The sequence below is a fragment of the Triticum urartu genome, chromosome 3, assembly GCF_003073215.2.
Source record: "Triticum urartu cultivar G1812 chromosome 3, Tu2.1, whole genome shotgun sequence".
In the NCBI taxonomy this organism is placed as follows: Eukaryota; Viridiplantae; Streptophyta; class Magnoliopsida; order Poales; family Poaceae; genus Triticum; species Triticum urartu.
In genome coordinates this window covers 327,482,713-327,496,254 of record NC_053024.1, presented here as the reverse complement: position 1 = coordinate 327,496,254, position 13,542 = coordinate 327,482,713, and the positions used below count along the sequence as shown (strand labels likewise).

General features: G+C 45.2%; 1 long non-coding RNA gene across 16 annotated transcripts; it reads right to left on the bottom strand.

Moving 5' to 3' along the window:
- Positions 1–1,209: 1,209 nt before the first annotated feature.
- LOC125543934 lies at positions 1,210–8,897 on the bottom strand. 16 transcript variants are annotated; one of them, XR_007299091.1, is made up of 7 exons: positions 8,586–8,897; positions 8,272–8,519; positions 7,871–7,950; positions 7,309–7,432; positions 6,163–6,272; positions 2,017–6,064; positions 1,210–1,899 (listed from the first exon to the last, which is right to left on the bottom strand). It is a non-coding gene; the product is annotated as an uncharacterized LOC125543934 (long non-coding RNA). The 16 variants fall into 16 exon arrangements; XR_007299092.1 differs by having other exon boundaries at positions 2,017–6,272; positions 7,839–7,950; XR_007299089.1 differs by lacking the exon at positions 6,163–6,272 and having other exon boundaries at positions 7,839–7,950.
- Positions 8,898–13,542: the final 4,645 nt, after the last annotated feature.

The window sequence follows — 13,542 nt, the reverse complement described above, 5'->3', positions numbered from 1 at the left end:
GAAGCGCTCTATTTTTAAAAGTTGAACTTTTTGTTATTTTATTTTTGAACTTCTTGTTTCCATTCTTTAATAACGAGGAAAATCTGAGTTTTCTATAATCATCGAACTTCTCCATATTTTTAATATGGACTTCCTGGTTTTATTTCTTAATCATTTTTATGAAATTTTAAAGCGCTCTATTTTTAAAAGTTGAACTTCTTGTTATTTAATTTTTGAACTTCTTTTTTCCATTCTTTAATAACGAGGAAAATCTAAGTTTTCTATAATCATCAAACTTCTCCATCTTTTTAATATGGGCTTCCTGGTTTTATTTCCTAATCTTTAAAAAAATTTGAAGCACTCTATTTTTAAAAGTTAAACTTCTTGTTATTTAATTTTTGAACTTCTTGTTTCCATTTCTTTTATAACGAGGAAAATATGAGTTTTCTATAATCTTCAAAGTTCTCCATCTTTTTAATATGGACTTCCTGATTTTATTTTCTTAATATTTTTTATGAAATTTTCAAGCGCTCTATTATTTAAAAGTTGAACTTCTTGTTATTTAATTTTTGAATTTCTTATTATTTAGTTTTTGAATTTCTTGTTTCCATTCTTTAATAATGAGGAAAATCTGAGTTTCAAAATGCACACCGTGTAGTACGCTCTGCTATTTAAACATGAACTTTTTTATTTTATTTTTATGAAATGGTGATAGGTTGTTTTTATTTCTTTAATAAACTTCAGACTTACCTATTTTAAAATTTGAACTTCATAGTTTTTTTGTGTGTTCTCCTATTTTTTTATGGATACCCAATGTGTGTGTTTTGCCATAAGCGAACATTTTGAACTATCAGAGACAGATAATATGAACTTCCGATCGACATTTTTTTGTCTTCAAGAAATGCTCTCTTTTTTGCTTTTTAATTTTGAACTTCTATGTGCTATTTTTTTGGTAACAATTCATGATGGAAAGCACCAACATAATTTGTGTGTGAGAGAAACTAGTTGGGGAAACCAACCAACCCATGATACCTTTTTTATTGTAAGGAGCAGAAAATACCTTTTTATCATGTCTTTCCAATTTGAACCTCACTAAAAAAATATTGTATTCAATGTATTTTTTAGTGTATCCATATTGGTTGAACTCGCTGCTTTCTCAAAATTGAACTTCCTATTTTTTTACTCCATGAACACAAAAAACTAACACTACAAAACTAATATGGAAAAACATGACAAAAAGTAGTTTTTTTAATTCAGTGTAACCTGCGCGCATACGCACACGCACAACACATCCACAATTTCTTTTTTGGCTGACATGAAATGCGAACCGTTTTTAGTCTCACGGGCATATGGCCAACACACATGGCCAACTTTTTTGTGTTTTTGCAGCAAACAGAAAACATGTGCTCCGAAAACTCTCTCACGTTTAGACTTTCAATTATCACCATGCATTTTTAGCCACGTGTGGCTGTGTTGTCGCTGCCACTATTACTCGACCTGCGATGACAATTTTAGTCGACCTTCCATGGATGCTCTATAGCCACGCGATGGTGATCAACAGTAGCATCAGCGGCAATAGGACTCACTGGTCGACAAGCTCGCCGGAATTGTGCTTGGCAGATGGAAGAGGGAACGAGAGGAAGGAGGCCATTGTCTACGCGCTTTGCTCGGGGATGAAGGAGCTCGTCGGAGTAACATCACTCCCACGCATGAGCATCTGTCGGATCTGGCGGGTTGCGGCTGTTGGAGGTGGCTGGAGACTGGCTATGCTCGAGGAAGGAGTTGTCAGAGCAGCACCACCTCCCCGCATGAGCTAGCGGTGGACTGCAGCGAAGCTAGCAGCGGACTACAGCGGCAGCTAGCAGCGGACCGCAGAGGCAACGGTAGCTAGCAGCAGACGATGGCAGCCATACCATGCACCTGCAGCAAAAATATAGAAGTTCAGAGGCTGTTCTATTCCCTGTCAGTAGTAGCAAAAATTCACAAACCAAACAGACAATAAGAAAGGAATGCCTCATCGAGAAAAAATAAGCTAACTTCTAGCACCGCATCTCATGGCTGAGGTCGTCGCAATCCCAGGGTTGCTTGTAGCGGCGGCGGATGGGGCGGCTCGTTTGGGGGATGCCACGAAGAAAAAGTAATGATGTTAGCAAAGAAAGATTGGATAAATTAAGGTATGTCATTTAGGAACATGAATGAAAGTTTGCTTTTGCATAATTGCTCTAACAAAATCAATTTCATCATTTCTGGTACCTAATTTTTGTAATGCAGGTTGAGTTTTTAGTAACCATCCAAGAAACAAAGTAGTACCTCAATTCTCTATAGCTCAAGTTCCACAAATCACCAGTCTCCTATATTTCCAGTGCAAGTGCACATTTTTCGATGGAGCCATCAAAAACTCATTTTTTAACCTGAAAGTGGAGAGGGAAACAAGACAGACGGTTGTATATGAAGTCCAAACATAACTGGACCACTACAGGCTAGTGACCAAGCATATGGCCATGAAGAATTAAAGTTGATCAAACAACCACATGCTCTACCTTGCTATGTTTTCACTCCTTTGATAGAAAGTAAGCAACAGTTCAAGATGAATACAGTGAAGCTTCATTCACATATATACATGAACAAAGTGGGATTCAGAGGAGACGGAAAAGCACCAGAGGCAGTGGCGCTGCACTCCAGTCCTCGGCAGAGTCAGAGAAGAGGGACGTCATGGGAGTTTAATGGCATTGGGTTGTGACGTTGAACGACCTTGGGTTGCCGTGTTGAACGGCCTTGACACTGCAGTTGGGGAGGCGCGCGAGCCATCCAGTAGGCTCCCTACCACGACCAAGCAGGGAGACCGCACCACCACCCAGGAGCAGCAGCAGGTGACGACGAGTGGTTTGCCAGCAACTCGCGGGAGGGAGGGCGTCACCATGTTGGAAGCAGAGGAGGCTGTGTCCGCCGTGGATCCAGTGGGAATGAGGCCGCCGCTGTGGATCCAGGGGACGGGGAGGCCGCCGCCGCCGCCGCCCTGTGGAAGCTGGCGGATGGAGGCCGGCGGCGCGCTGGATTGGAGGGAGCCGGGGGACGAATCGTGGGGAGGAATGAGAGGGTGCTGGTACTGGCGGCGGCGCACGAGGTTCTTGGTGGGCGGCAGCGCGCAGGATTCCAGTCGGCGGCGTGCAGGTGGTCCCCGGTGACGGGTGGCTCCGGGATCTTCGATGGGTAGGTGGGTCGGGGTAGAGTGGGAGGTGAGGGACGGACGATAGGTGGGTCGGGGCTGGGGATCGAGTTCCTGTTCGTGGGCTTTTTGTTTTTAGAATCTCAGGAACACCTCTGCGGCTCCTATATAGGGCCATCATGATCCAAATAACTATTCTAATCTTAAGATTAAAATAGTGCTACTTTCTCTTTCTATATATATATATATATATATAAGATCGCGCTATTTGTCATCCTGGGTGAGGAATTCTTATTCCTCACCCCAGCCTATCCCACGTCCAGAATTTTGAAACGTAAGAAACAAAAACACTTGAGGTAAGATTACTATAGGGAGGAAGGAAACCATTCGTTAGCCGCATAAAAGGGAGAGAGGTAGTCTTACATTATGCATGCCACTAAGTTACGTCCTATGAGAAACTATCCTTCAAAAAAAAGTTATGGCGCTTACTAAGTCTGCGCACCCGAACCACTGCCGTCAGACACAATAGGCTCGCACGGTAACTTTACCTCAGCATCAAACTACCATGGCGCTTACCTCAGCATCTATGTGCACGAGCTGCATCACACGATACTCGGTTCCTTAAAAGATCTTTTCTGCTCCTAGAGAAACAACAGATAGTGATGCATTCAATTTTTTCTCTCCTTTTCACTCTATATTTTTATCTAGATTTGATGTGATGGAATTTCACAAAAAAAGATGATGTAATGGAAATCTCAGTTGGAATCTTTTTGGTGGTACAATTTCTAGAATTTTTTCCTCAATTATACACTATATTTTTATTTGAATGACATTCCTAAGAGAACCTTATTCTTATCATATAAACACAACATCACCTTTTAGTCTAGGGAGTGGTGTTATATTGAAGGGCCTGAGGCTGAACTTTATTTAAACATTGAAGAATTTACATGTCAGCTCTAAGAAAACAGAGCTAGAATTTACAGGGTCAGCTCTCAAGAAAAACAGAACTATAACTCTATACATGGCCTCAGATAGCACACTGATTACATGACCCTCCAGGGAGAACCCTTTGTTTCTTAAGAAAAGCAGAATGGTGCCCCATGCTGAATTATGCTCGCTGGCATGTACCAATTGCTATAGTAGTGTAGATGGTAGAAAATGAGCATATAGTTCATTTCTTCTTAATTTTTTTTCCAGACCAACACTTCAATTTTGTTGCAGAAGAACAGTTTGATCTAAAACACAAAGCATGCCTAGGAGCTCACTGAATAGGGGGTGCTGTATCTAGATGAGGTGGCAACAACTGGAAATAAAATGGACCGTGTGGTACAATAGAAATTAGTGAATCTTTACTGTCATAATAAAGGAGCTACATAATTCTCATATATAGGTCAGAATGTTACAGAAATAAGATACTCCCTCCATCCCACAATATAAGAGCGTTTTTGACACTAATAGTAGATTTAAAGGAAATGTAAGACATTTGACTGAACCAAACACAGATCTTCTCCCATGAGATGGATTGATAAATTGCTTAAATTAGAATTTAAGAGGGTTGAATCAAATACTGGAAGAACTGATGATAGAGAGACTAATCCCATAAAGCCTATATGCACACGAAAAGAAGTATGCTGTCTCAAAATTATCTACATCCAGACCATGGTTATCAACAAATTGTAGTAGTCCAGACTGCAATATAGCAATTCAATCTGCATACCCTCCAAGAACTAATTACATGTACTACTTGCCAGAATAGAGCTCTGTAGGATTAGGAATCAAGGTTCTGGAGATGGACATCTGGTCAAAGCCTGACTGATTTGCTCTGTGCCTTTGAGAGCTGTTGAACAACAACATCGGATGGAAGAGTAGCCTATATGCACATGGAAAGAAGTATGCTGTCTCAAAATTATCTACATCCAGACCATGGTTATCAACAAATTGTAGTAGTCCAGACTGCAATATAGCAATTCAATCTGCATACCCTCCAAGAACTAATTACATGTACTACTTGCCAGAATAGAGCTCTGTAGGATTAGGAATCAAGGTTCTGGAGATGGACATCTGGTTAAAGCCTGACTGATTTGCTCTGTGCCTTTGAGAGCTGTTGAACAACAACATCGGATGGAAGAGTAGCCTATATGCACACGGAAAGAAGTATGCTGTCTCAAAATTATCTACATCCAGACCATGGTTATCAACAAATTGTAGTAGTCCAGACTGCAATATAGCAATTCAATCTGCATACCCTCCAAGAACTAATTACATGTACTACTTGCCAGAATAGAGCTCTGTAGGATTAGGAATCAAGGTTCTGGAGATGGACATCTGGTCAAAGCCCGACTGATTTGCTCTGTGCCTTTGAGAGCTGTTGAACAACATCGGATGGAAGAGTAGCCTCCGGAAGTCACACGTTCCAACTCAAATAGGAACAAAACATTATTCCTGGGATATGCTCGCAGAAAGAATTTGGAAGCAAAATCATATTTCCTTTACTCGCTAATTTTGGTCTACACAAGAGAACAATTAAACCAATATACTGTATTTTTTCTGTTTTTCTTTACCAGGCCTTCATTGGCATGTCTACATGAACCAACAAGAAGCACATCTGAAAACGGGCTGCTAGTGCTTGTTTGCTAAAGAAATGTTAAGCATGATTGAGGAACAAAATCACCTTTTTCATTGCTATAAACCTGAATTTTAGAGCGTGGAATAGTTGCCCACTCCGCCATGCCCCACTGCGGTCGGCGAGTCACCTCCTCTCCGCCTGCCCGTTGGTGGTTGATTTTGGGGCCATGTTGGGGTTCCAGCCACCTTCCGTGGCCTCTGTTCACAATCTGCCAGATGTCGCTCACCTTGCCATCGATATTCTTCCTGCTCTGTTGCTGTTGCATTTGGAGGCATCGAAACAACGTCGTGTTCCTAAGAAAATGGAGAGTATTCCTAAGAAAATCGAATTACAGATAGGAAAAGGAAGATTGCTACAAAGCTTCACAAAAGGAAGACTAAGAAGAATCAACCATATGAAGGTAAGTTATATCTTTTGTGTTCCATGGCAGAGTTTGACATTTTCAGACCAACTTCAATTCAGAATGGAAAGGCCATGACACCCACCAAAGCCATCCATGTGCTGCCCAAATAGACAAATAATTATGAAGCAACATTTTGGAACTATTGACTCAATTATAGCTATCGGCATACTGCTGGGGTGAAAAATGGAAATGATCAATAGCCGACTGGATAAGCTATCAGCGTACTGCCGGGATGAAAAATGGAGATGATCAATAGCAGACTGGATAACTAATGTATGCAAAGGCATGCATATAACCATGTAGATGAATCAATATTAAACGGGACGAAAAAGAAAAGCATGTCAATGGCACTATGCCAGTGTTACAAATGTATTAAGTCACAGAGTAGAAATTGATCATACTTGAATGGACATCTTTGCAAGATAGGAAAATGGAATGAAGATGAACAAAATCAATTCCTTACAGTATACATGAATCTAATGTAAAGATGATATGTCGATCTTCCATATAAAATCCATGGTTACGGTTTCTTTCAATAAATGTGCCAACTTAGATGGTAAATCTGCAAGCTTCGACGGAATGTAGAAACTTGGCAGATATGATTTTGTTTCAATGACAAAAGGCTGATGTATGTGTTAAATTTTCATAGCAACTAGCCGCATGATAAGAAAGAAGAAGAAATAATCATTATCTCATGATAGATCAGAAATTATGCCTTGGAGACATGCAGAAGAAGAGCGAAGCTATTTTTTTAATTTGTGCATGATAATTTGCATAGCTATTCATCCTACATGCCAACGCTGTATTGAAGTGAAGGAGCATCATTAGAATATGAAACTTGGGCGACAAATCAAGCAAACACTTCTAACTGGACCTGAAAAATGTGTACCTCACAAGCATGCTGAATGTATCCCTGAATAAAATAGAAAGTATTCATCTGACTAGTAAGCCCATAACATCGATTTGTTGGCAGGATTTCCTTACATATCAAAATTTGATGTTGGGACATGAATTTCTGAAACAAACAGCTGCAAATGCTAGGTTTGGCAACCACAAAATCCCGAATGGAAAACAGTAACAAAACCTGAACCAAAAAAAGCCTAGCTGGACTCAGGATTTAGCTCGCCACTGTACCCCGACGTTGAAGCCCACTGGTGTGCTCCGCGCACCATATAACCACCCGCAGTAGTGCCAAGGCCGGCCGGCGCTTGCTGATGCCACCTGTTGAGCCGGCCGCAGGCACCCAAAGCTTCAAAACCTTTGGGTAAAAGGAAAACAGTCTTAGAAATTGTCCTAGAAAGGAACGGCTTAAAGATTCACGTACACCTAAAGCATGTACTTGTATGAGCACACAACTTGTAAACACTCCTTAATCTGAATCGCGTTATTCATTTTCTGTCGATGGCTTAATAAACTCCAAAATACAACAATGTTTGCTAACAAGAAAATTTGTTTGCTTTATACTGAATCCCAGATTTGTTGGAATTGCCGAAGGAACTAGTTGTGAATTCCAATTAGGTAACTGCATAGTCCAGCTAGCTACGCTTCATTGTAGTATCTCCAAATCAAGCTAATTTCCTAGCGCACATGACCATCTCCTGAAGTGACTGATGCAACCAACTTTGATATAATAAACTCAATAGCAGTCGAACTCCAATCCTAACCAATTAGAACAATAATTTTCCCGCCTGCGCACCATTGCCTTGTCTCCAAGTCCCTTGCATACATCTTCTTCTGCTCCTAGATTTCTTGGCAGAATTTCAATTATTGGTTTGCCTAATAAATTCAAAAAACATAAAGCTAGCATCACCAATACAAATCATATCTTAAGAATAGCATACAACAAAAATCCTCGTAAGGTGAATATTCTTATAGTGAAGAAATATTGCTCGTATGTATGTGAAAATTTCGATTAACACAAATTTACAGAGAATTAGCATTGTCAGCTAGGTACAGGCTGATTCTTTATGTACATAACCACTAACATTCCATTAAGTCAGAACCATCATTTTTTTACTTCAGGATTAAAATTCGTGAAATTTAGACAAAAGAAAAATCAGAGAGAGGTCCACATGTCCCGTGAAAACAAAAGTTGACCTCAGCTAGATCGAAGTCTGATACTCTGCTGTTGTTCCTTTTTCTCCGCAGCCTTAAGCTCCTCCTCTTCTTCTATGTCATCGACACGCCCTTCATCTCCTCCGCTATGATATCCACCTCCTCCCTGAATTGATCCCACCACCAGGAGCTCTTCTCCAGAATTACCTCCATCACCCGAGCTTCTCATTTTCCTTTCCTTTCTTGGTCTTCTTCCTCTTTCCCCACACTGCTCCCAAAAACCAATAACCCTAACCCCAGAAATTCAGAAGTTTATGGAGGAGGATAGGGGAAGAATAGGAGGAGGCTGGTCTTACTGGCGATAATACCGTCGACACTGGAGAGGGACGCCGGAGAACGCCGTTGTCCTACCGAGCTCGCCCGGATCTTGCACCGCCCATAGCGCCTCAGTTGCTACCGCATGAGAGAGGAAAGGGAGCTACTCCACGCGCGAGAGAGGTAGTCCTCGCCGCCGGGTCGTCCGTGCGGTGCCGTCGCTGCCGCTGCCTCTGCCGCAATGACGAGATGTGAAGCACCGGAGCCGGAGGGAGAGAGGAACGGACCGGGAGAGTGGGCTAGTTTTTTTTCCCTTTGACATCTGGGGGGTGGGCGACCAGCTAACGTTTGTGTTGAAGTAAAATTACATTGGCTACCTAGACACACCCGGCCACCCCCACTCCTCCCACATCTCCCTCGCACCCACCCACCCACCTTCGTCTCCCCACACTGTCATGATTCCTCCCACCAAACCCTACCTGCCTACTCCGGCGCATCCCACTGCCACGATTCTCGTCCCCCCGATCCACCTTGTGCCCTGCCATGCCGCGTCGTCCCACACCACCCGGCTTCTTCCTCCGCCGGCACCGTCCCACCAGCATCCGGTTTCTTCCACCGCCGACGCCCTGCACTAGTCGTCCCCCTCCCCACCTTCTTCCACCTCAAGGCGACGGATCCGGGCCGGCAAAACATACCCCTGCGCGTGCTAAGGGCTGGATCTCGACTGGGCGGTGGATGTACATGGCGCGGCGACGCGGGGTCGTGCTCCTCCTGGAAATCAGCACGGCCGGTGGCGCCGGCCAAACCTCGCCTAACCCCGGATCCACACCGCCCCCGCGGGAATCAGATGGAAGGAGGCCAGGTTGATGCGGCGGTGGCTGCTTTCCACTGCAGATCCCATGGCGGTCCCTCCACACGTTGACGAGCATCATGACGGCAAGATCTCGCCTGGCCCTCCCTTCCCATGACTTCCAGCGGCAGCGTGCCATTGCAGTCCGCCTACGACGCGCTTACAGTTCGCCGCCCTTAGACAGTCCCGCGGAGGAGCTGTGCTTATCCATGTCGTCCCGCTCCCCTCTCTTCTCACTACCTTCAGCTATGCAGCTCACTTCGTCCGTACGGGTGATTTTTTATTCAAACTGCAGCTCACTTCATCCGCAGCGTATCGGAACAGTGATAGGGTATGGGCGCCCCTTCCCTGCAGCCCGGCGACCGCACCCGTGCAGTCCACGAACGAGGTCATCAAGTTGAAGAGCGGCTGGTGTGGCGTCCCTTTCCAACGAGCACATCATGCAGTGCTATTGAGCATGGCGTGCAGTGCAGCTCGACCGCGGCACATGCGGGTGCAGTTAGCCCCACTTCTCGTCGGGGTTTGGCTCACCCGATGTTGCAGTGCGCCTGGGAGGTTTTCTTCTCCTCAGGAGCCTGGAGTTCTGTCGTCTTGCCTCACCCTGCTCACCTTCTACCTCTTCAGAAGTGGGCATTGTGGGCTGGTCTACAGCGCAACCATTTCCATCCCCATCGTGCCCCATGTGTGCTCATCCTCTCTTTGACGGGGATGTCGTGTAGTTCACCGGCAGCCAACAGCCTCCTAGACCACTCCTCTGCTCCCCCGTGCGGTTCGCTTGGCACGGCAGCGCGATTTCTTCACTCTGCATTTGGTTCCGGTCGTGCTCTATGTGCAATTTGGTGCATGCGCACTTGCGGTTAGCCCCGGCACGATAAGTAATTATCCACCACTTCCATCAAGCTCCCCCTCACTCTGAATCCGTCTGCCGGCGGGATCCTTAGGTGGGCACTCCTAATCTTCTCTGTTGTAGGAGCTACACCGGTGTTGAGGCATATCTCTCTCGATGTGGTTTTGGTGATTGATGACAACGTGTTTGCGGACTAATCGTGTGCTTTGAGCATTTCAGAGATTCATCCTTGGCACGAGACGATTTCTTTCCCTTGGAGTGTCACTCAAGACGGCGTAGCTCTTTCGTTTCTTTCTCGGTGGACTAGTTGCATAGAGGGCACCGTACTATCAAGAGGGGGTCCGCTTTGGTATTGCTTGGGTGAAATCATCACGTACACATCCGCTTCTCACCCTCCGAGCCCTTCCGCTTCTATGGAGAGATCTTCTCTCTTCTTGTGGGTTTTGTCTGGGTCCCAGCAGTAGTACCGTGGTACCCAGCGGTAGTACCGCTGAGGGGTCACAAGCGGCAGTACCGCTCCGCAGCGGTAGTACCGCCGGTGCCTCCGCAACAGTACTACCGCTGGCTTGCCAGGTCCCTACCGCGTCGATTCGAGGGGTCTTTTTTTGTGTCGGATTGTGCGGTACCTCGCTGCGGCAGTAGTGCGGCAGTACCGCTCATTTGCGGCAGTACCGCCCTTCCTTCGCGGCAGTATCGTCCGGTTCCCTCGTTCCCTTCTCCTTTCGTTCTGCACGGCAGTACCGCCGAAGGGAGCGGTAGTACCACTTAACCCAGCGGCAGTACCGCTGTCTCCCGCGGTAGTACCGCCCTCCGCGGGGTTGTTTAGTGGGGAAACGGTTGGATTATTGCCCCCACTATAAAAGGGGGTCCCCTTCTTCCCCGTTGACTTACCTCTTCCCCCTCAAGCTCCATTAATGCTCCAAGCTCCATTTTCTCCCGATCTATCTCTCTAGCCAATCAAACTTGTTGATTTCCTCGGGAGTGGTTGAGAAGGCCCCGATCTACACTTCCACCAAGAGATTTTTGATTCCCCCACCTATCCCTAGTGGATCTTGTTACTCTTGGGTGTTTGAGCACCCTAGACAGTTGAGGTCACCACGGAGCCATAGTCCATTGTGGTGAAGCTTCGTGGTATTGTTGGGAGCCTCCGATTAAGTTGTGGAGATTGCCCCAACCTTGTTTGTAAAGGTCCGGTCGCCGCCTTCAAGGGCACCAATAGTGGAATCACGACATCTCACATTGTGTGAGGGCGTGAGGAGAATACAGTGGCCCTAGTGGCTTCTTGGGGAGCATTGTGCCTCCACGACGCTCTAACGGAGACGTACTTCCCCTCAAAAGGAAGGAACTTCGGTAACACATCCTCGTCTTCACCGGATCCACTCTTGGTTATCTCTTACCTTTACTTGTGCAAGCTCTTTAGTGTTACTTCTCTTGCTTGTTTGTTTGTTTGTTGTTGTTGCATCATATAGGTTGCTCACCGAGTTGCACATCTAGACAACCTACTTTGATGCAAAGTTTAATTTGGTAAAGAAAAGTTAAAAATTGTTAGTTGCCTATTCACCCCCCTCTAGTCAACCATATCGATCCTTTCAATTGGTATCAGAGCCTCGTCTCTTTACTAAGGACTTTGTCGTCCGAAGAGTATGGTTGATACCGTAGACGGTGTGGAGGAACACTCTGGTGTGAATCCGATCTCGTCTACGGGCGATGGGGGAACCTCGGTCTCTCGTGAGGAGTTCAATGTGGCCTTGGAGACATTGAAAACCTCCATGACGACCGAGGTTGAAAGCATGTTTACCAAATTCATTGAAGGGCTTAAACTATCCACCGCACCGTTGAAAGTGGGTGTTCCCACTGACAAGGTGACGGATGCTTTCTCCGGCAAGGGGGAAGCTAGTAGTGAAAAGGCTCCTTCTTCTAGTGGTAAGAATGGCACCGGCATCTTTGCTCATGTGGAACCACCACTTGTTTATGGTGGACTGGTTCCTTCCACCCATTTGAATCATGCCGGTCCTCCCCCTAAGATTGTGAAAAATGAGGACTTCAATTCTTGGGTTTATCACTTTAAGTGTCATTTAAATCATGTGAACGCTAATCTTTGGAGAATCATTTAAGAAGGTTTCCATCCGCATGATCCAAGCAACTTCACTCCTCGAGAAGCCGCGGATAATCAATTCAATGAGAAGGCTCTCTTTATCATTCAAGATGTAATTCCACCCGAAGATCTACCTCACCTTCGGCCCTTCGCCTTGGCCAAAGATGCATGGCTTTGTGTTATCTCTCTCTACCGGGGAAGCGCAAGCATTCAATGCTCCAACTATGAAGTAGTGCAAGATGAAGCCGATGAGTTTGCAATGAAAGAAGATGAAGAACCTCGTGATCTTTATCGGAGAGTAACCAAGCTCGCGGTCTCACTCCGAGATCACGGGAGAAAGGACACAGATGACAATTGGATCAAGCGCAAATTCCTCAAGGCAATGATGCCTTACCACAAGGCCATGTCCTCCGTCATTCGTCAAAGGCCAGACTTCCACACTTTGACCTCAATTGAAGTGTTGGATGAGTTTGTGGCTATGAACATCTTGGACAAGACCTCCGACAATGCGGTGCTTCGTTCTCAAAGGGCAAAGAAGCCCAACCTTGCATTGAAGGCCAAGGTTTGCGTTGAAGAAGAAGAAGAGGAAGAAGAGGAAAGCAACCCCGAAGATACAAAGTATGCCTATCATGAACACATGGCACTTGCTTCAAGGCAATTTTGGAGTAAGAAAAACTCAAGGCCAAACTTCAACAAGAACAACTCAAGTGGCACGAAGAGCAAGCAACGTGTAAGGACTTGCTACAATTGTGGCAATGTGAGTCATTTTGTTGCGGAGTGCCCGTATGAGAAGAGGGAAGACAATGGTGGCAAGCTCATTCGAAAGGACAAATCCAAGTCTTTCCCCAACAAGAGCAACTTCATCAAGAAACCCCCTCACAAGGCATTGGTGGTTCAAGAAGAGTACCATGAGGATGATGATGATGATGATGAAGATGGTGAGTCGGTTGCCATGGCCTCTGTTGCCATTGCAAAAACTCCATGACTATCTCTCTTTGACTCACCCAATGAGAACATCACCGCCAAGTGCCTCATGGCTAAAGCCACCAACAAGGTAACTCCCAACATCAAAACCACCATCATTAATAATCCTTCCTTGACGGATTGCATTGATGAATGTGAGGGATCTAATGTGGAGGAAAATGAGTTTGAGTCCTTTATGGGTAAACTCAAGGGTAAATCCAAGAAGCATTTTGTTGCTCTCTT